Genomic DNA, 20351 nt, shown 5'->3' with positions numbered 1-20351 from the left:
TGATGATGGCAACATATGTACAAATGTGCTTGATACAATTGATGTATGGATTGTTATAAGAACTATAAGAGCCCCTAATAAAATGATTTATTAAAATTAATTTTTTTTAAATTTAATCTCAGAAATTTACAGGGGCAGTTCTACCCTGCCCACTGGGTCATTATGAATCAGAACTGACCCAATAGCAGTAAGTTTGGGTCTGTTGGTTTATTTGCTTTCCAAGTATGGGGGTTATGGAGCCCTGGTGGCACAATGTGTTTAGTACTGGCTATTAAGCATAAGGTCACCAGTTCAAACCCACCAGCCGCTCATAGGGGAAAGGGGCCCCTGACTGCTGCTCCCATAAAAAATGTCCATCAAACACTGCCATCAATCAAGTAGATTCCAACTCACAGCGACCCCGTAGGATGGCGCAGACTGCTCCTGGGGCTTACAAAAGTAACTTTTTACAAGAGTGCCGAACGTTTCATTTTTCTCCTGAGGAGCAGCTGATGATTTCAAATTGCTGACTTTGCAGTGACCCACAAGGGCTCCTCTCGGAAACCTTAAGGAGGTCATTTCTGTCCTAATTGATGGCGAGGAGTCAGCAGGACTCGAGGACAATGTGGGCCTGGGGTGGGGGCAGGTAGGTCATGCCAGGGGTGGCGGGTTCCTTGTAACTAAGGGTTGTACCAAGTCAGCCATTCGTAACCTTGGAAAGCACTTGCACTTGCTTAGTTTATAGCAAGCACTCAATCAATATTAGTTACTATTACTAATGATACAAAAAAAGAGTCCTAGGCACAAAGGATTAGGCATTCGGTTGCTTGCTACCAGGCTGGAAGTGGAATCCAGTCCATGGTTGTGCAGGAGAGAGCCCTGTCCATCTGCTCCCATGAAGCTTCGGCCTAGAAGATCCTCAGCCTGGTGCTCCTAAGTAAGGCACGGTTGCCATGAGTCAGGACTGACTCACAGCACCAATGAACAACAACTATGATATGACTTAAAATGACACATTGTGAGCAGCTGATATTTTATGTTACAGGATGGGGGTGGCGGTGGTTACACTAGACAGACGGTAAGGAGGATGTTGTCCTGCGTGGAACCACAAGCAATGCTCATGGAAGCAGCAGTCAAGAGATCAAACACGAGTGGCATGAGTAAATCAGCTGCACAAGATCTCTTTAGAAAACAAGGATGTTGCTTTGAGGACTAAGTTCCACCTGACTCAAGTCACGGTGTTTACAATGACCTTATATGCGGTGAAAACTGAACACTGAATAAAGACTGAAGAATCGGTGCATTTGAACTATGGTGCTGGAGAAGAATATTGGAAGCACCATGGACTGCTAAAAGGCCAAACAAATCTGTCTTAGAAGAAATACAGCCAGAGTGCTCCTTGGAGGCAAGGATGGTGAGACTGTGTCTTACATACTTTGGACATGTTGCTAGATGAGACCAGTCTCTGGAGAAAAACATCAAACTTAGTGTGTTACACAGGGTTCTCTAGAGAGATAAAACCAAATTGCTGATAATTTAATATATTTATTTATAAAGATAATTAGATATATAACAAGAAATGAACTGTTAAATCATATACAGATAAATATACAAGAAATAAACTGTTAAATTAGAAAGCACTACAAATGGCTCAGTGCAACTCACGTCCGTGAGAGAAAGTTGAGAGACTAGCAGTCCTTCAAGTCTAGTCTGCTGCCAGATCTTCCTCTATTTGTAGAGAGAGCTAGGCTATGTCAGCACAGCAGCCAATCACAAGGCAGGTCACCAACTGCCAGTCCCCAGCTCCAGAGATATCTTAAAGGGACCTCAACTTACAGTGACACAGTCCACAGGCTAGGTGTCCCACAGGTAGTGTAGCCTTTAAATTGAGGCACAGAACAAGCAAGGCAGCCACACACTGGTCCGATGATCAAAGAGCGAGAGACAAGAAAGGTGAGGCTCACCAAGGCATTTATCTCTCCGCCCTTCAGTCAATCCCACCTGTGTTTATCAGCCAGGCTGGCACAACAAACTATCTCACTTGGTAAAGTAGAGGGGCAGCCAAAAAGAGGAAGGCCCTCAGGGAGATGGATTGACACCATGGCTGCAACAACGGGTTCAGGTATAGGAACAATTATGAGGATGGCACGGGACCTGGCAGTGTTTTGTTCTGTTCCACACGAGGTTGCTATGGGTCGGAACAGACTCATTGGCATGTAACAACAACAAGAACAAGAATTCAAATGTTCAAAATATCAGCAGCTTCCTTTCCTCCCTTTCTCCCTCCCAGTTTATCCATCAGCCTCCAACTGGCTTAAAGACAAAGAGATGCTGGGGTGGCACAGGACCCCACTTCCATGTTGACCAGGCCACCCCTGTCACTTGGGGTGCTCAAAGCAGGGGTCCTCGAGCTGGGCACCAGGGAGGGACACTTGAAGCCAAGCTATTTCAGGGACCGTGCAGTGCATGGCAGGAATTTGGCACCAGACCTACACCTGTGATGACCCAGGTCTCCAGAAACGGTTGCCAAAGGTCCCTAGGGGAAGGTGGGGGTGAAGCGGTGGTCAAAATCACCCCAGTGAGCACTGCTTTAAAGAACCAAATGAGTTGCCATCAAGATGCCTCTGATTCATAGTGACCCCAGGGGTGTCTGAGCAGAGCTGTGCTCCGCTGAGTTTTCAATGGTTGGCTCTTCAGAAGCAGATTGCCAGGCCTTTCTTGCAAAGTGCCTCTTGGTGGACTCGAACCTCCACCCTTTCGATCAGCAGCCAAGGCCACAAACCATGTGCACCACTTGGGACTCCTTGAATGCAGCAGTACACAAATTTGTCTGCCATACTACTTGCCAGGCATTGTTCTCAGCCTTTTACGGATACCAAATCACTTCCATCTTCCTAGCCAACAACCCTGTGAGGCTTCAACAGGAGGATGTGGAGGCGCTGAGAGACCACCTAACTCGCCTGTGACCTATCAGCTAATCCTACTAGAGGAGAACTCACACCCAGGTCTCCGGGCTCGTGATCACTCTGCTGTATTGATCTCCAGTGGAAGTACAGGAGTGGAAACCTGGCTCAGGCTGGCCCTGCAGCCTGAAACCCAGCTCCTGCTGGGGTGTGCACCACGTGGCCCTCCAGCATCATCAAACCTGGGGCACCAGGGAGAACTGCCACATGCGCCACTCACAGTAATTAAGCGGGAACCTCCCGTGCTCTCAGGCCTCATGAGCAACTGCCTTAATTAATAAATTCCATACTTCCACCTCCTCCATCGAGAGGCCAGACTCAGCATTCCCAAACCCTGCTCGGCCTACTCGAGCCAAACAGGTCACCTAATGAGGGCTGTGGCCAGGCTGTGAGTTTGCAGGCCTCGGCCCCATTCCAAGGGGGAGGAGCTGGGGAGAGAAACTTGCCGTGAGGTTGTCAATCCAGACTCAGACCTGACTTCAAGCTCCTTCGGGCGCCCTGCGGAGTCAGGTGGTGTTGTCCAGTGATACTTGTGGATGCTGAGGGGTCTGCCAAGCGGCAGGTGGGGGTGTTTGTTAGTCATGGTCCTGGTCTTCAGAACCTCGTCTCGCTAAATGCTAGATCTCTCAACAAGCCGAGGAGACTGAGGCTCAGAAAAGCTAAGTCATCTGGCCAAGGCCGTGTGGTAAACAAGTGACAGAGCCTGGGCTGTACTCCATGCACGCTTACCCTCCATCCCACGAGCCCCTCGGACTCAGACACTGATGGCAGCGGGGGCCACTACAATTGAACCGATGGTGACAGTTTCCCGCACAGGAAACAAGAAAGAAGCCCAGGGCCCCACATTACTGTCAACCAAAGACCAACTGGGAATGAAGATGAGATAAGACACCAGAAGAGCGGAATACAGGGCTGGCTCCGGTGGGATCCAAGATGGGAAGGGGAGGAGCCAGAAGGCCATTCCTAGGTAAACGCAACAGAACCCACTGCTACGGAGGCAATTCGCACTCACAGTGACCCTGAAGGGCTGGGTAGGGCTGCTTTTGTGGGTTTCCAAGCCTTGTCTTTCTTCCTCAGAGCAGCTGATGGTTTCAAACTGCTGACCTTGAGGTGAGTAGCACAACAGGTAACCCAGTCTCCACCATCTAGCCCCCATTGTACCCTAATGTCCACCCAGGAACCACCCAGGCTAGTTCATGAGGGCAAGATTAGAGACAATCTACTTCCAAGCACACGTGGCCTCAGGGCAAAGCTTTTTACATCGTGAGTCAAGGGTCAGCGAGAACTGCAAGGAAGCTGAGCCTATGTGGAGACTCAAAATGGATTTAGGGAGGGATCTCACTATAGCCTCGTGCTCAGAATGTAAGCTCTAATACAAAATGTAGTGTCTATATAACAGGGTTGGCGTGGGCGTCCACTTATGAGTTTCTGGTTTAAAACAGTATTTATCCTTGTGATTCTGGCCTGGTTGGTAGAAAAAGTTACCCAGAAGGGGCTGCCTTTCCAAGCCCTGACTTGGATGAAACCCACCTTTTTCTGGCTAAGACAGAGATGGGGCCTGGCAGCTTACCCTGAAAGCCTCTTGCAGGTCAACAGACAATCCTGCCAACAGAAAGGGTATGCTGAGGCTGAAAAAGGTCCTGGCTGAACCAGCAGGCTCACAGCTGGGCTAAGAACGGGGCAGAGGTGCCCTCTCTACCCGGGGAGCAAGGACCAGAGGAAAGAAGGGTGGCTTTCTACCTGATTCAAAAAGAGACTCTTCTTTCCCTCCCTGAGAACAGCTGGAGCCCTGAAAGCTGGCCAAGAACTGGCCGAAACATGAAGTCAGGAACCAGCGTGCCTACAAAATCCCGCTGTGGGTTTTCCTCGAATTCAATCCGACTCATGACCTTCAGCCTCTGGCTTGTTCCAGAGGGGTGGGGCATGTGGAATACAGAGCCCTCGTCTGTTTCCAAGTGGATGGGAGGGCTGGGTGGACTTGCACCCTGACTGGAGACGTGAAGAGCGAGGCTGTCCCGAGGCCACCAGTGTGATGGGATGATGAGGGGCGCACAGCACGGGAAACCCCATCCATGTCACTGAGTTCCCTGTGCTGCGATGGCTGGATTGGGGAACACCTTGTGTCTATTCTCACCACAACTAGGGAGAGACAGAGAGACCAATGTGTATGCTGGTGGCAAATCAAAATAACACCAAACCCATTGCCACTGAGTTGATCCCAACTCCCAGGGGCCCACGTGGTCCAGAGTAGAACCTCACCGCAGTGCTTCCCCGGCTCTGATCCTGCCGGAAGCAGGCTTTTCTTCAGAGGTATAGCTGGGCAGGTCTGAACCACACACATTAGGTGGATAGTCTCCTTTTTTCTCCGGACTTGGGTACCACCAGAGATGCCCCTGGCATGGTTCTGGAGGCCCCAAAGGGAAAACAATTTGTACTTCTGGTCAACTCTTTTTAGAGGCTGGGCTGAAGGCTAACAGGACCAATTCCAAAACTAATCATCTCGGGCAAGGGCCTGGCCAGGTTTCCGAGCCTGGGTCAGCCCCAGAGAATGAGACCAGAATGGGAACTTCAACCGGTGGGCGCGCCACCAACAACCCTGCCGCCTGCAGCTCCCATAGCCCCTCGATCTTGCAGTCACAACTGAAAAGACTGATTAGGCTGGGTCATCCAAACTTTTATAAAGAGGAAGAAATAAAGCCAGATTGTGTTATTTATCAGAAGGAAACCATTTACATTTCCCCCATGAGCTAGGGGCCTAGATTCAGAATCCTATGCCACCCTCATTGTCATGGGGGCCAGTGCTCTGAGGCTGCCCAGCTAATCACGGCCCCTCCCAGGCTCCCCACCTCTCCCTCTGCTCTCCCCCCACTGAAGTTTCCTACAATTGATTCAAATAAATAGGCTTCCTGAACCAGGTTCCCTGCATCCTCTCAGAATCCCAGGGCTGGGAAAGCCTCCAGCTTCCTGTGGTGAGGCTGAAGTCATCGAAGCAACTGGGTCACCAGTAGGCCCAGGGCTCTGTCCCCAGCCTTGCCCTGAGAGGTGGCAAGAGGCCAGCTTCTTGCCTCCCGTCACCCCCCTGTCCTGGGCATGGCCTTCCTCGGGACCCCACTATGAGGCTCCCAATCGAATAAGACCTTCGTATACCACCAAGACTGGTTGCAACTCCACGTGTGTCAGGGAACTATGCTGGGGGGGGGGGGGATTTCAATGGCTGATATTTTTTTATTCGATTACCAGGTCTTTCTTCCTAGGTGCCTCTGGGTCAATTCTCACTGTCAACCTTTCTATTAGTAACCAGCACTCAGCCATTTGCACCACCCAGAAACTCCCCTTCCAACATCAAGTCCTTCAGAAAGAAAGTTTTAGGGCCACTGCCTCCTTTTTCTTCCAGACCGACAGCATACAGGCACATGCTAATAAAAGGATAGGTGTGTCTGGTCAGCTTGCAAACATCCCACCCCTGCTACGAATTGCCAGGGGTCGCTCCAAGCCAACCTGTTTGGCTGTTTAGATAACTGCTCTGCTCTGCAACCCAGGAGCTCAGCGTCAGCCTGCCCCCAACAAAAAAATAACCCACGGAAGGAGGAAGCCTCCCTCCGTGAGGCTGTGTTTAGGACTCAGTTTCCTTCCTCCTTAAATGCTCAACAAGCTAATAATCAAAATGGCTTCAAGGTAAGTGCAGACTCACACGTGTGGATTCAATTAACTCGGTGGAGGAAGCAGCCTCAGGATGACCACTCCTGACAATGGTTCGCAGGTCTTGCCCACTGTCCCGTCTGGAAGCACGGTCTCCGGAGGCAGAAGAATGCCCGAGATCTGAGAAAATGGAGACACACAGGGCCTGAGAGAGCAGGAGAGCCCCTAGGGGAGCCCAGAGGTGAGCCTGGTTGGCTGCTAAACAAAAGTTAGTGGTTTGAGGCCACCCAGAGGTGCCTCCGAGGAAAGACCTGGTGATCTGCTGACAAAAAAATCAGCCATGGAAAACCCTACCAAGTGCAGTCCTACTCAGTCACCATGAATTGGGATCCACTCAGGGGCAAGTGGTGTGGTACATGCAGCAGAAATCCCCTGGATCCCCACCACCCCCAACTCCCACCTCCAACTGCACCCCGTGCCACACAGTCTCCCAAAAGTTTTCCTGAAGGCAGGGCCACAATGGAAATGCTAGAAGAGCTGCTGGGAATGGGTTTGGAGGCCAAAGGGGTCCAAGAAAGAGACTGTCCCCATCCCCAATGGGTGCAGGCACAATTCTGGCATAACTCCCAGAATTAGGCACACCCCGATAGATGAGTTCAGAAGCCCCATCACTTGCTTGTTTATAACTACATTTCCCATCCGTAAAGCCATGAAACCACTAGTCACCAGACCACTGAGAAGGAGAAGACACTTCTCGCCACATTGGCTTCTTGGAGCTCTCCCGGTAAGCAGGCTGTGGGTTTTACAGGCCGACAACTTACCCAAGACTGTCTTGCACAAAATGAAACCCAGGAGGCCTTTTATCAGGCTCACAAGGTACCCAAGAGTGACCTGTGAGCTGTCCTCTTGCAAAAACTCTCAGCTGAGAGGTACGCCAAGAGGTTACAATACATGACATGTTAGTTTCATGATGCAGTAGCCCTGAGGTCAAAGACTGCTTTTAAAGCCTATAGAACAGTGGTTCCCAACCTTCCTAATGCCACAACCCTTTAATATAGTTCATGTTGTGGTGACCCCATCTCCAGCCATAAAATTATTTTTGTTGCTACTTCTTCACTGTCATTTTGATACTGTTATGAATCAGGTGACCCCTGTGAAAGGGTCGTTCAACCCCCAAAGGGGTCGCGACCCACAGGTTGAGAACTGCTAGAATGAAACTTCTCTGCAAGTTTACTTAGACCACAGAAAGCAATGTAAATAATAATTGAGGCCATAATGCACAGAAGAAGATTCACGCTTTCACCTGCTTCTATAAAAGTCATATGCATCTGCCAGAAACATATTTTGTCCATCAAAATTTCCAAGCCCCCAAATTAACAATTCACTCAAAAAGAAGTTGCTAAGAGGAAGGGACGCTGAAGGCTACACATACCATAAAAGCGAGAAAGACCTGGAAATTCCGGGCAGCATCCCAGGAGATCCAGGCAGATGGGGGACAAAGTGCCAAATAAATTCCAGATGAGATAATGAGACGTAGGTGTTTGGGTGTGTGTGTGGGGTGGGGGGAGCTGGTGTTGGGTTGTTGTTTTGATTTTTACTATTGTGAAACATTTCAAGGCCACAGAAAAGTTGAAAGACTAGTACCATGAACATGTAACTATCCTGCCAATGGCTCACACCTGTGTTGTACCTGTCTGTGGGAGTGTGCGTGTGATATGTGTGCTTCCCTTGGCTGGACACCTTTCCATATATCCTAGAAGGGCATCCTCCAGCACAACCACAATACTATTATCACCCTCAAAGAATTCCATATTCATCTAGTGGTATTCTATGACACTCAGTCCATACCCCAACTGCCCTTATTCTCGCCATCCCCCCAATTTGGCCATTACTGGTTTTTAATCCAGTCTCTCAATTGCGTCTGCTTGCCCACTCAGTCCCCTCCTTTAGTCTAGAGCGAGTCCCTCAAAGCAACAACAAAAGCCCTCCCAAACTCACTGCCATCGAGTCGACTCCAAGCAGAGGTCTGAGTAGAGATGCGCTGTGGGTTTCCGAGACTCTAACTCTTTCGGGGAGCAGAAAGTCTCATCTGTCTCCTGAAAGATGGTTTCAAACTGCTGCAGTTAGCAGCCCGGCTTGTAACCCTCTAGTCTGTAAAGCGGTACAAATGGCTAACACACTCAGCGGCTAACCAACAGCTTGGAAGACTGAGTCTGCCCAGAGGTGCTTCAGAAGAAAGGCCTGGTGATCTGCTTCGGAAAGCTCAGCCGTTGAGAGCCCCACAGAGCACGGCTCTGTTCGGACCCACGTAGGGTCCTCATGGGCAGTTGTCTGGAGGGCCAATGGCTCAGTCTGGAAAGGCTCCCCAGGTGTGGTTGTTGGTTACAACAGAAGCATTTTTAAAGTCTAGGGCCACTGTTGCTAGCGGGTCCCCCAATTTTTTTTTCTCCAGTGGTTTCCTCAGAATTATAGGCACAGCTAAATGTTTTTGCCAAGAAACTACCACCGCTGGTGTTACACGGGTCCCACTGAGACCCAGAAGAGGTTAGCTGTGCCTCATTTCTGGGGTCACCAGGCTGAAATGCACAAGTCAAACTCAAACCCCTGCCATCGAGACTATTTGGCCTCAGACTGACCCTACCTAGCAGAGGGTAGACTGCCCTGTGGGTTTTGGAGACTCTAACTCCTAATGGGGGTGGAAAGCTGCATCTCTCTCCCAAAGCATTGCTGGTCACTGCAGACTGTTAACTTCAGGACAGTAGCCCAACACATACCACTCTGCCACCAGGGCTCCTTTTAAATGCACAAAACAGACAGGAAATATAAGAGATGAAAACAATGTCTTGGTATAATGTGAGGAACACTAGGAAGGAGTGAGACACACCAGCACAGCAGGAAAAGAAAACAGTGTGAAAGAAAACCCAGAAGTCCTAAAAGAAAAGATTTGTTTTAATCTTCTAATAAAAAGGACAGAAGAATTGACATGTTTGGATTGCGGTATCGGTGAAGAATACTGAATATCGCATGGACTGCCAGAAGAACAAACAAATCTGTCTTGGAAGAAGGACAAACAGAATGTTCCTTTGGAGCAGGGGTGGTGAGACTTCAGTCAGCTCACTGTCTTTGGACACAGAGCACTAGAAAAGAACATCATGTTTGAGAAAGCAGCAAACAAAACAAAAACAAACTCCCTGCCCTCGAGTCAATTCTGCCCCACAGCCACCCTGGGGCAGTGCCGAGGACCAGTGAGATCAGACACACCTTGCTGATGTGGAGCGGCCCAAAGCTGAAACCCTGGACTCCAACATGCCAACAGCATGCAAGACGGTGTGGGCTGCCACGAGCCGTGACGACGACCAAAGATCAGATCATGTGAGTCACAGCTCTCCACATAAATGAGGCCTGTAAACAAGATGCTGAGGGATGTAAGTAGCCATGAAAAGACAATACTGTAGGATCCACTCATCTGAAACAGGGTGGTGGTTGTGCGGTGCCTTCAAGTCAGCTCCGACGATGGTGACCCTGGGCACAACAGAATGAAACACCGCCCTCTTCCAGGGGCTGTTCTCTCCCCATAAGCACTTGGCCAAACCAAGTCTCACCACTCGAGTCAGTACTGAGGAGTGGGTATATAACCTATCAGATTAGCAGAAGCGAAAACAAAAAAGACAACTTTTGGCCAAGACATGGGTGAAATAAGTCTATTCATACAATGTAAGGAACATATACATACAATGGTATACCCTCATGTAGGACAATGTTCCAAATTCTTAAAATATCTAGAATCTGGCAAATGTATATAGACCCACTGCTGTTAAATTGATCCTGACTCATAACGATTCCTATATAACAACAGTTCTCAACCTGGGGGTCGAACGACCCTTTCACAGGGGTCACCTAAGACCATTGGAAAACACACAAATATTTCACAATATATAATTACATATTGTTTTGTGATTGATCACTGTTTTAATTATGTTTAATTATGTTACATTTGTAACAATGAAAATACATTCTGCATATCAGATATTTACATTTCAATTTACAACAGTAATAAAATTATAGTTATGAAGTAGCAATGAAAATAATTTTATGACTGGGGGTCACCACAACATGAGGAGCTGTATTAAAGGGTCGAGGCATTAGGAAGGTTGAGAACCACTGCTATATAGGGTGGCTAAGGTTCCTGTAAATCTTTATGGGTGCAGAAAGCCTCCTCTTTCCCCCACAGTACAACTGGTGGGTTTGAACTGGCGACCTTGCAGTTATCAGTCCAATGCTTACCTGACAGAGCCACCATGGTTCCTTAATGTATACAGCCCAGAGTTGGTGAGTGCTTACGAGGGGTGTGAGGGAGAGAAAGGGAAGGAGGCATTTCTTAGGAGGCACTGAGCTGCAGTGAAGGGTGGCAGGAAACTTGAGAAGTGGAGAGTAGTGATGGATGTAGACTATGATTAACTTAATTAATGTCCCTGAGTTGTACATGTAGACAGGTATTGAAATAGCCAATGTTCTGATATATATATACACACACACACACACACACACACCATATATCTATTTCACCAAAAGTGCCTATTCAAAAAAAAAAGAAAAAAAGATCAAACTCTGCATGGAAAGACCTATAGTCAAAAGATAAAGACAAAAAGGGAAACATTTATAACATCACAGCCAGAGGGCAAGCTTCCTTAATATACAAAGAACACATGCAGATCAGTAAGAAAAAGACGGATAACCCAAGAGAGAAATAGACAAAGGATATAAGGCTGTTTATACGTGGCTTCCAAAAATAGGAACCACCCCCCCAGCAAACCAACCCCCTGACAGCAAGTCGGTTCTGACTCATGGTAACCCAAAAGGACCAGGTTGGATGGCCCAACCGGCGTTCCAAGGCTAGGAATCCTGATGGAAGCAGACTGCCACATCTTCCCCTTGCAAAAGTAGGAAAATGAGATCTACAAGACAGCTTCAAAGTTTGTGGGGAAATTCCACTATCTTCGCATGCCATTTGTCCGGGAACTTCTTGACGCTCCCTTGTGTTTTCTAATAAGGAAAATACAAAATAAAACCACACGCACTTCTCACTTAGAGTTTATTTTGTTATCTAACATTTCACAAATATGACCATAGTTAAAAAAAAAAAATCTACTATCCAGCTAATTTGCACATTAATGCCATATGACTGACAAGAACAAATCCCAAGATCCAAGGCCAGAGTAACACTGGCTGTGATGGTTAAGGTTAAAGCTGGGCCGTGATTCTCAGTGATGCAGCAGCTATGTAATGATGCAGTCATCCTCCTTTTTGGGAAATGCTGATTTCTGCATACAGACGTGGTCTTTGAAACCTTACCATGTAAGGAAGTGAGGAGTGGGTGTACAACAGTATACTACTTCTCACCTATCAGACTATCAACAACCAAAAACACTGGACAACTTTTGGTTGACGAAGAGATGGATGAAATAGGCTTATTCATATAATGTTAGTAGGTACATGTGTTAGTCCAGGTTGACTGGAGAAACAAATTCATAGACACTCATATGTGTATAGGAAAGAACTTTATCTAAAAGAGCAATTGAATATTGAGGCAATGTCCCCAGCCAAGTCCAGATCAAGTCCATAAGTCCGATATTAGCCCATGTCCGATACTAGACCTTAAATTCCTCTTTAGACTCACAAGCACATACACTGTGAGATAGTTAAAGATTATTGTGCCAACCTGGCCGATAAACACATGTGGGGTTAATTGAAGGGCGGAGAGGTAAATGGCTCTGTGAGCCTCGCCTTTTGAGTTCTCGGGTCTCTTGTTTTCTGACGGTTGGACCAGGGTGCAGCTGTCTTAGCCAGTTCCCTGCCTGCTTCAGCTGGCAAGGCTCACTTCCTGCAAGACATCCTTGAGGAGAAGCCACATGGACTTACCCCAATGTAGCCCTGGGTGCTGGAGTGACCGTGTGGAGACCCCTGCCAGTGCTGAGATGTTTACTAATTCACTGACTCAGCTTTCCTTCTGCAGAAGGCATCATTGGGTGTGTTTTGTGAGATGGAGGAGGACTTAGTGGATTGGTGTCAGACATATGAGCTAATGTTGGACTTGTGGGCTTCGGCAGCACTGGGTTGGGATGTTTTCTTGATGTGCACTTACCTTTATATAAAACTCTCTTTTATACACATGGGTTTCTGTGGATTTGTTTCTCTAATGTACCCAGACTAACACACACTGATACCAAATGCAGGAAGATCACAGGTCGGTGGGTAGATGATCTTGTGGATCCAATGGCAATGGAAGCATGTCAACGCTGGCACGGGTCTCCATGTGTCTGCTCCAGCTCTCTGAGTGTCTCAACAGCAGGAAAGGGAAGGCAGAGAGTAAGTCTAGCTTCCAGTGAGCTATTTATGTCCCACACACCTCCAAATGAGGTCATCAAGCTGCGACCTGATTGACAGGCTGAACTCTACCTCTGCACTCAAGTTGACAGGAGATAATGTAACTGCCACAGCACACAAAAGGTTATATCCTCACGGAGGGCAATTTGGCAACACTGAAAATTTAAACATATGACAGTGAGTCAAAAAGTATTGCTGCTAACATGTCATTCATACATGCAGAGATCTATTCCAAGCAAAGCATGTTTAAACATGTCTCTGAGATCAGTGGGTGGCTGCAGGCAAGTTCTTTAGGTAAATACATGTGTCTTAGTCTCATTAGAGTGTCTTCATAATATCCCATCAAACAGTGGCTTCCGAAGGAATCTGCTGGGCCAGTTCAAGCCGAGGTGGAGCAGTCAGTGCAGAAGGGTCTAGTGACTGTTATTTGGGACTCCGCAGGGGTTATCTTGATAGATTTTCTTAAAGGACAGAGGACAATCACAGGGACTTGTTAGGAAGAAGTTTTAAGAAAACTGAACAGTGCACTGATGAGGAAAAGGGCAAAAAGGTTGAGCCAAGGCATTTTTTTTCCATCACAAGAATGTATCCGTTCATTCTTCGAGGTGTAGCAAGGGCTCTCCTACCCGGCTGTTCGCAGTCTAGTGCTTGGTCCACTTGGCCACCAGGCCTCCTTAAATGTTCTCCAATAGGGATGATGGGGCCAGTAAGAAGCATGAGTGACTCCAAGGGGCCTTACAGAATTACTTAACCTCTCTTGAGCCTCATTTTACTCTCTATAAGGTGGAGATGTTACTTTATAGAGTTGATGTGAGGAGAAAGACAGGGCTTTCTACTCCTGTAAAGAGTCTAGGAAACTCTAAAGGGCAGTTCTACCTTGTCCTATAGGGTTGCTATGAATCAGCATCAACTCGATGGCAGTGAGTTTGGTTTTTGGGTTGCTCACAGTTGATGTAGGAATGAATTCCTATAAATAAAGCACTCCTAATAATACCCAGCACGCAAGGAGTGCTCAATGAGCACCAGCTAAATGACAACCTAACCCTCTGTCAGCCAGTCCACTCTGACGAGGGCAGAGTAGAACTGCTCCCTCGAGTTTCCTGTGGAACAAGTGGTGGGTTTGAACTGCTGACCTTGTGGTTCGCAGCTCAACACATAACCAACTACACCATCAGGTCTCCTTAAATGACGATAGTGATGACAATAATGCCAAGGATATTAGTACAGCATGAGTTCCAGTGCTTACTGTTTGGTGGAAAAAGAAAAGTAACGCACTGTGTATTGCAGTGTTGAAAGTACCAGAGTGTAGGTGCCGGTGTGTATGTGTTGAGTGCTGCACGTGCATGTGGCGTACTTGTCTATGTGCACAGCACCTCTGGGAGATGCACAAGGCGCAGGTTAACACTCGGGTATGGGGAGGGGAGACAGGTGGCTGCACACTCAGAAAGATGACCTAGTTTCACTATCTACCCTTTTGAATCCTTTGTCTATCACCTGCTCAAACAAATAAAGGATTTCTTTTTAAAAGAAGTGGAATGAAGTCAGAGTAAAAGAACAACCATTCATCTAGGTGGTCCCACAGCCCAGTGCAGGGTCTGACGTTGAGAATTTCAATAGCATTACTCCCAGCTTAAGAGGCTTCTTCCCTTCCTATGGAAGGGAAGGAAAGTGGCCTGGCCAGATGGCAAAACACCGAAACATGTAAATGTGAAGGTGAGTGGGCACCTGAAGTGTGAAATGTGAAGGTGAGTGTTCCACCTGACTCCACTCCAGAGGGTACCAACAGCATTTCCGGAAGGCTGCTGCTCCTGTAGGCAGGAGGCACTCTGGGTACTGGAGAGGCACCCCATGGCCGAGTTGCTTGCTGCTAAGGCCCACCATGCTCTAAAAATCACCAAGACTCTATCTTCTTTCGATCCACCAGAAACAGGTCAGGTGCCATGAGGCTGCTAACAGTGTGGACAGACAATAGGGTATATGTGTGTGTGCGCCTATGTATCTGTGTATACAGGTGTATATATATTGTGTATGTGTGTGCAGGCACGCACAGATGCATGTGCAAGTATGTGTATGCGCACACATGTGTGTACACCGGAGTGTGTGTGTACCCTGGCTCGGTTCAGAAGCCAAGACAGTGCGGGGCATAAAACAGTCAGGACCCCTAGCTCGGTGGTCACCAGCCCAGCTGGAACTGACCTTGGCAGCATCCCTGCCTTTCTCCCTCCTTAGTAAAGGAGATTGGATCATTCAGGGGCTCAGAGATGAGTTTAGGTTGGTACGATGAGTGGCTCATAGCTTCATGTATTTAAATGCTCCCCCACCCTGACCCAAAAACGCACCTAAAAGGAAAGCATAATCTCACAAATGGAAAATGATAAAAATCGCCTTGACCTGGCGTGAGCAGCAGAAACCTCCAGGGTCCCAGGCAGGCAGGCTCTGCTTCCTACTCCTGCACCAGGAGATTCTGGGAGGGCAGGGGCCAGAAGGGCCTGGAGTCGGAGGTCAAGGCTGGTCCATCTCCATGGAAACCAAATCCAGGCTTTGCCCGGTGATTGAGCAGGAAGGGAAGGGTGGGGTCCACATTGTGGGGGCACTTGAATCTGCAGGGACATGGATCTCTACAGGAAGCTGGCTTGTAGAATGACAAGATGGTAACTTCATCGGCTTGGCTGGTTATTCAGCGCAAGGGCACTGAGCTTGAATTCCAGCAGCAGGGCAGCAGGAAACATGTGGGTTGGCCACCCGGGCAGGACTCAGGCTACAAGAACCTTAATTGGAGCCAGTTCCTAAAGCCTCCCACCCAGATCTCCCTGTGGGAGAGGATGTGGAAGTGGGTCACCTGCTCCCACTGCTGGGCTCCAGGTGCTGCAAGTGACCTGGTCCCCTCAGGGTGCCGACACAAGCAGCTGGCTAGCAGAAAGCCACTGTGCAGAGGAACACATCAGAGCTGGGTAAAAATATCACCCGGAGCACAGCACACTCTTCTGCACCCCCTCTCAGTGGTGTGTGGGATGCTGCCTGCCCCGGCCCTGGCCATGGGAGAAAGACAGCACACAGAACAAGCTGTGCTTTCCCAGGTAACGCTGCGCCACCCTAACTCAGTCTGAGACCTGCAAGCCTTGGAAGAGAAAGGACCCTGCTTCACTCTGCTGTGCAGTTCCTTCCCAAGCCCAGAGAGGCCACACCTGGGACTGCCATGTGGCCAGCGGGCTCCCCCCAACACCCCCTCTTCCCCCGGCTGCTGCTTGCCACCAGATGCCTGCTTTCCACAGTTGGCATAGGGAGGCCTAGGAGGCAGGAAAAGAACTCGGGCCGTTAGAGAAGACAGGTTGGTGGCAAACTTCAAACTCCTGCTTTCCCAAGCAAAAGCTCTGGAAAGAGCTCACAGCTAGGCCCGGTCCTCCCTGGCTTGAACTCAAGTGGCAGTGAAAGGGTTAGGCTGGAGGGGAGTTCTTTCTTAGTAGCCAGGGTTGCCAAGGTACCAAGTGTTTCTAAAGATGCCCACACTAAGTACAGCTTTGGTTAGGTGTGACACAGAGGGCTTTAATTCCGTAACCCTTGTCTTGTTCTCCTAGGTAGCCAACACACCTCTCACCTTATAGCCCACCCAGGAGCAGGCAGGTCCCCCTGGAAATGATACCCTGCCTCTCCACTCGGGACTTCAAGATACTCTCAGTAATAGTCTCTCACAAAGAACCAAGTTCATGCAATCCCAACTAGATAAAAAACTCCTTGGACCTGGACTATGAACTTGGCACAGGGAGGAACTATTTTCATTCTGTGGACCACAGTATTCCCACTGCCTATGCTGGTGCTCAGGAGCCCGGGAAACGTGGTGAGCTCAGAGTTGGGCTGCTAACCCCAGCGTGACCAGGTCAAACCCACTAGTGGCTCTGAGGGAGAAAGAGAACATTTTTTGCTGCCACAAAACTTTACAGCCTCAGTAACCCACGGGACTGTTCTACTCTGTCCTACAGGGTTGCTGTGAGTTGGAATCAACTTGTGTTTGTTTTTTGTTCTTAGGGTGATGCTTAGATCACAATAAAAGCTCAGTAAATATTTACTCCACAACCATCTGTCAGTTTGTCGCTTTGTGGTGGCTTGCACGTTGTTGTGAAGCTGGAAGCTATGCTATTACTGTACTGCAAACACCAGCAGGGTGGGCGTGTTTCAGCAGAACTTCCAAACTAAGATAAGCCAGGAAGAAAGGTTTGGCAATCTCCTTCTGAAGTTGAGCCAATGAAAACTCTTCGGCGTGTTCACAGTCTCACGGAGCTCACTGCTATTGAGTCTATTCTGACTCGTGAGCCTGTAGGGCAGAGTCAAACTCTCCCTCCAACCCATTTGGCTTTCCAAGGCTATAAATCTTTTTGAGAGCAGAGAGCCTCATCTTTCTTCTGCAGAGTAGCTGGTGGTTTTAAACGACTGACCTTGCAGTTAGCAGCCCAACTCATAACCCACTACACCACTTGGGCTCCTCAGAACAGAACACTATCCAATATAGAGATGGAGGCTAAGCTCCTTGGGTTGGGAGGCCGTCAAAATACACAGTGGCCACAACAGTCAACTCCAATACGCTATGACCATGACGGTGGTGCTGGACTGGGCAGCGTTTGTTCTGTGGTCCATGGGGTTGCCTTGAGTTGGAGCTGAATCAGGAGCAACCACAAACATTTGTTAAATGAATCTTTATAAAGAGAAGGAAGGGAAGGAGAATAGAAGCCACCCATCTCCGCTTGGCATCTCTGTGCATCCTGGTCTGATGTTCTAACGATATCACAGCAAGGATTAGCAGCCAAGCCCTTCTGCCAATGTGTCAGTCCTGCCACCAGCGCGCCTCACTACTGTTATATGCACAAACTCCACCTGCCTGCAAATGCTCATCCACGACAACACCGATGGCGTGACTTTGTTTCATGAGCTTTGAGTATGTTTTCAGGAGAGATCAGTCCCTGGAAAAGGACACCATGTTTGGTAAAATGGAAAGTCAGCGATAAGCAGGAAGATTCTTACTGCGGTGGATTAACACAGGAGCTGCAGCAATGGGCTCGAGCTTAACAACCAGGCACGGATGGCACGGAGCGGGCGGAGTTTCCTTCTGCAGGTACAGAGGGTCCCTATGAGACCGAATGGACTGGGTGGCACGGAACATCAACAAGCCCACCACAGAGGGACACCCTCCCTCTGAGGACTGTGGTCTTTCCCTCTTTAATAAGACTTGGTGGAGAATTGGGCATAATAGGTCATTAATAACTGTGTACAGCAACACTTGGTGCTCAGTTCCCTTTCATAAAAGAAGTTCAAAAGCATGTTGGTTCAAACATCATAATGGCCCTGGGAGCTATGAAGGCACCAGCATCATTAGCTCCATGTACGGTTAGGGAGAGTAAGGCAAAGAGGGGTTAATTAGCTTGCCCTAGGTCAGATGAGACCAGGAACGGGTCTAGGCTCCCACCCTTTGTGCCGGCAGCAGTAAGCTCACTCTGGCACCCTGAGGATCCTACCCACATGGGGCACTACAGGGAGGGTTTTTTCCCCTCCTCTCTAGTTTCTGTTGAGACACAACAACAAAAAAATCATACAAAACAAAGCTCACTCTGGCACCCTGAGGATCCTACCCACATGGGGCACTACAGGGAGGGTTTTTTCCCCTCCTCTCTAGTTTCTGTTGAGACGCAACAAAAAACACTGTGCCCGGAGCTCACAGGAGCCATTTGCCTGGGTGAAAATCCTGCCTCTGACCCGGACTTGCTTGGCCTCAGACAAGACACTGGACCTTCCCAGGCCTCAGTTTCTCACCTTGTCAAATGGCCACAATAGGACCAACTCCGGAAATGACATGAGGATAACATGTCATCACATGTGTGGCAAACAACCCTGACATTCATTCCTCGTTTTCTAAATGAGCATGCATCATTCTCACAAGAAGAAGGCCAGCTGTATGAGAAAAATGTGGCACCCACTCTGGGTTTAGTTTTTACAAGGCTTCCGGTGACATTAGGACCAGCAGGCATTTAAAAAAATTATTATTCTGTCAACTGTCCAGGGCCCCGAAGTGGCCTGCACCACTAATGCCCTATGTAGGTGGTCTCTACCCACCCATGGTGTCCTCTCAGGTAAGCAGAGGGGCAGCAGATGCCCCTGAGTGTGGACCTTAAAAGTTCTCAACGACACCCCGTTTAAAGTAGCCCCTCAGCTTCTGCCTGGACCCCAGATGTGCAATTCCGTCCAAGGCTCTGCTGGCGAGCCCTTCGGGATTTCATATACAGAAAATCATACAAAACAAAACACACACAGACCCACACAAAACAACAACCTAACAGTAATGACTACACAAATCATTTAAAAAAAAACCTCAAACAAAGAGAGAGCAGAAAATACTAAAAACTTTAAAAGGGATCACAAGGAGGATCAAATGCTAGGTTATTACATTTTAACTTATCTACATTTTCCATAATTGACTTTACACTGCTATCTGATAGCAGGGCTATTCACAGCCCTCGACTATGGTCAGAGGAGATTCACTAGAGACTTGATCCTTGTGGGGACCATGCAAATGGATTTGGGGTTTCCACTGTCATCCATTCTGCAAACAGGGTGTTCACAATTTAAGCTCTGATCCTACTCCCTCCTTCAGATTTGGGTTTTATTATTTACAATCCTTGAGTCACACAGGGTGGTGTGCTTCTTCCAAGTGGACTTAGTTGATGCCTCACTGAAAGGGCTGTTTATTTTAAGACAAGCCTCTAAGACCCCAGATATTATTCTTTCTGATAGCTGGGTACCATCTGGTTTCGTCACCACACTGTGAATAGCACCCTTATCTTCAGTGATGTCTTCATGACAACAAGCATCAATTAGGGCCATGTCATAAGAATTGATTGTTTTTAGATTGGGACTAGAATTAAGTGTGAGCCCCAAATCCATTCATATAGCTATGTGTTTTTTAAAAATCATTTTATTGAGGGCTCGTACAACTCATCACAATCTATACATACATCCATTGTGTCAAGCACATTTGTACATTTGTTGCCATCATCATTCTCACAACATTATCTATGTTTTATATATGTTTCTGATTCACTTTAGAGACATAATTATTTTACGATAGAGAACATTACAAAGCATCCCCCTGGGACATAAAGTAATTCTATGGATAGTGTCATTAATTAAGCTTATGGTGTAGATTTTAAAACATTGTTGAGAAAAGGAAATTAGACAGGCTGGCTTCAGACTATAATACATGAATTGCTGACTTACACAGATAGCACTCTTAAGTTACACAAACAAAGAGTGTTGGTAATAGGGCAAAGCTTTCAGTAACACTCACTGACAAGGACAGAACCGTGGCAAGGCAGTAAATGTGGACGGGAGCAGAGGAGAATA

The 20351-nt window shown here is 48.0% G+C and overlaps 1 protein-coding gene across 1 annotated transcript in view; it reads right to left on the bottom strand.

The window, feature by feature from the left end:
* Window positions 1-6753, bottom strand: part of CTNNBIP1 (catenin beta interacting protein 1) — a 38493-nt gene extending 31740 nt beyond the window's left edge. The window contains exon 1 of the mRNA XM_004705186.2: window positions 6634-6753. The gene's annotated coding sequence lies outside the window, so the exon portion shown is untranslated. The remainder of the gene's footprint in view (window positions 1-6633) is intronic.
* Window positions 6754-20351: the final 13598 nt, after the last annotated feature.

The sequence above is a fragment of the Echinops telfairi genome, unplaced genomic scaffold (assembly GCF_000313985.2).
Source record: "Echinops telfairi isolate 266 unplaced genomic scaffold, ASM31398v2 ScPeMD7_7457;HRSCAF=8495, whole genome shotgun sequence".
Taxonomy (NCBI): Eukaryota; Metazoa; Chordata; class Mammalia; order Afrosoricida; family Tenrecidae; genus Echinops; species Echinops telfairi.
The sequence above is the reverse complement of the archived record's forward strand: the minus strand, read 5'-3'. Positions and strand labels throughout refer to the sequence as shown.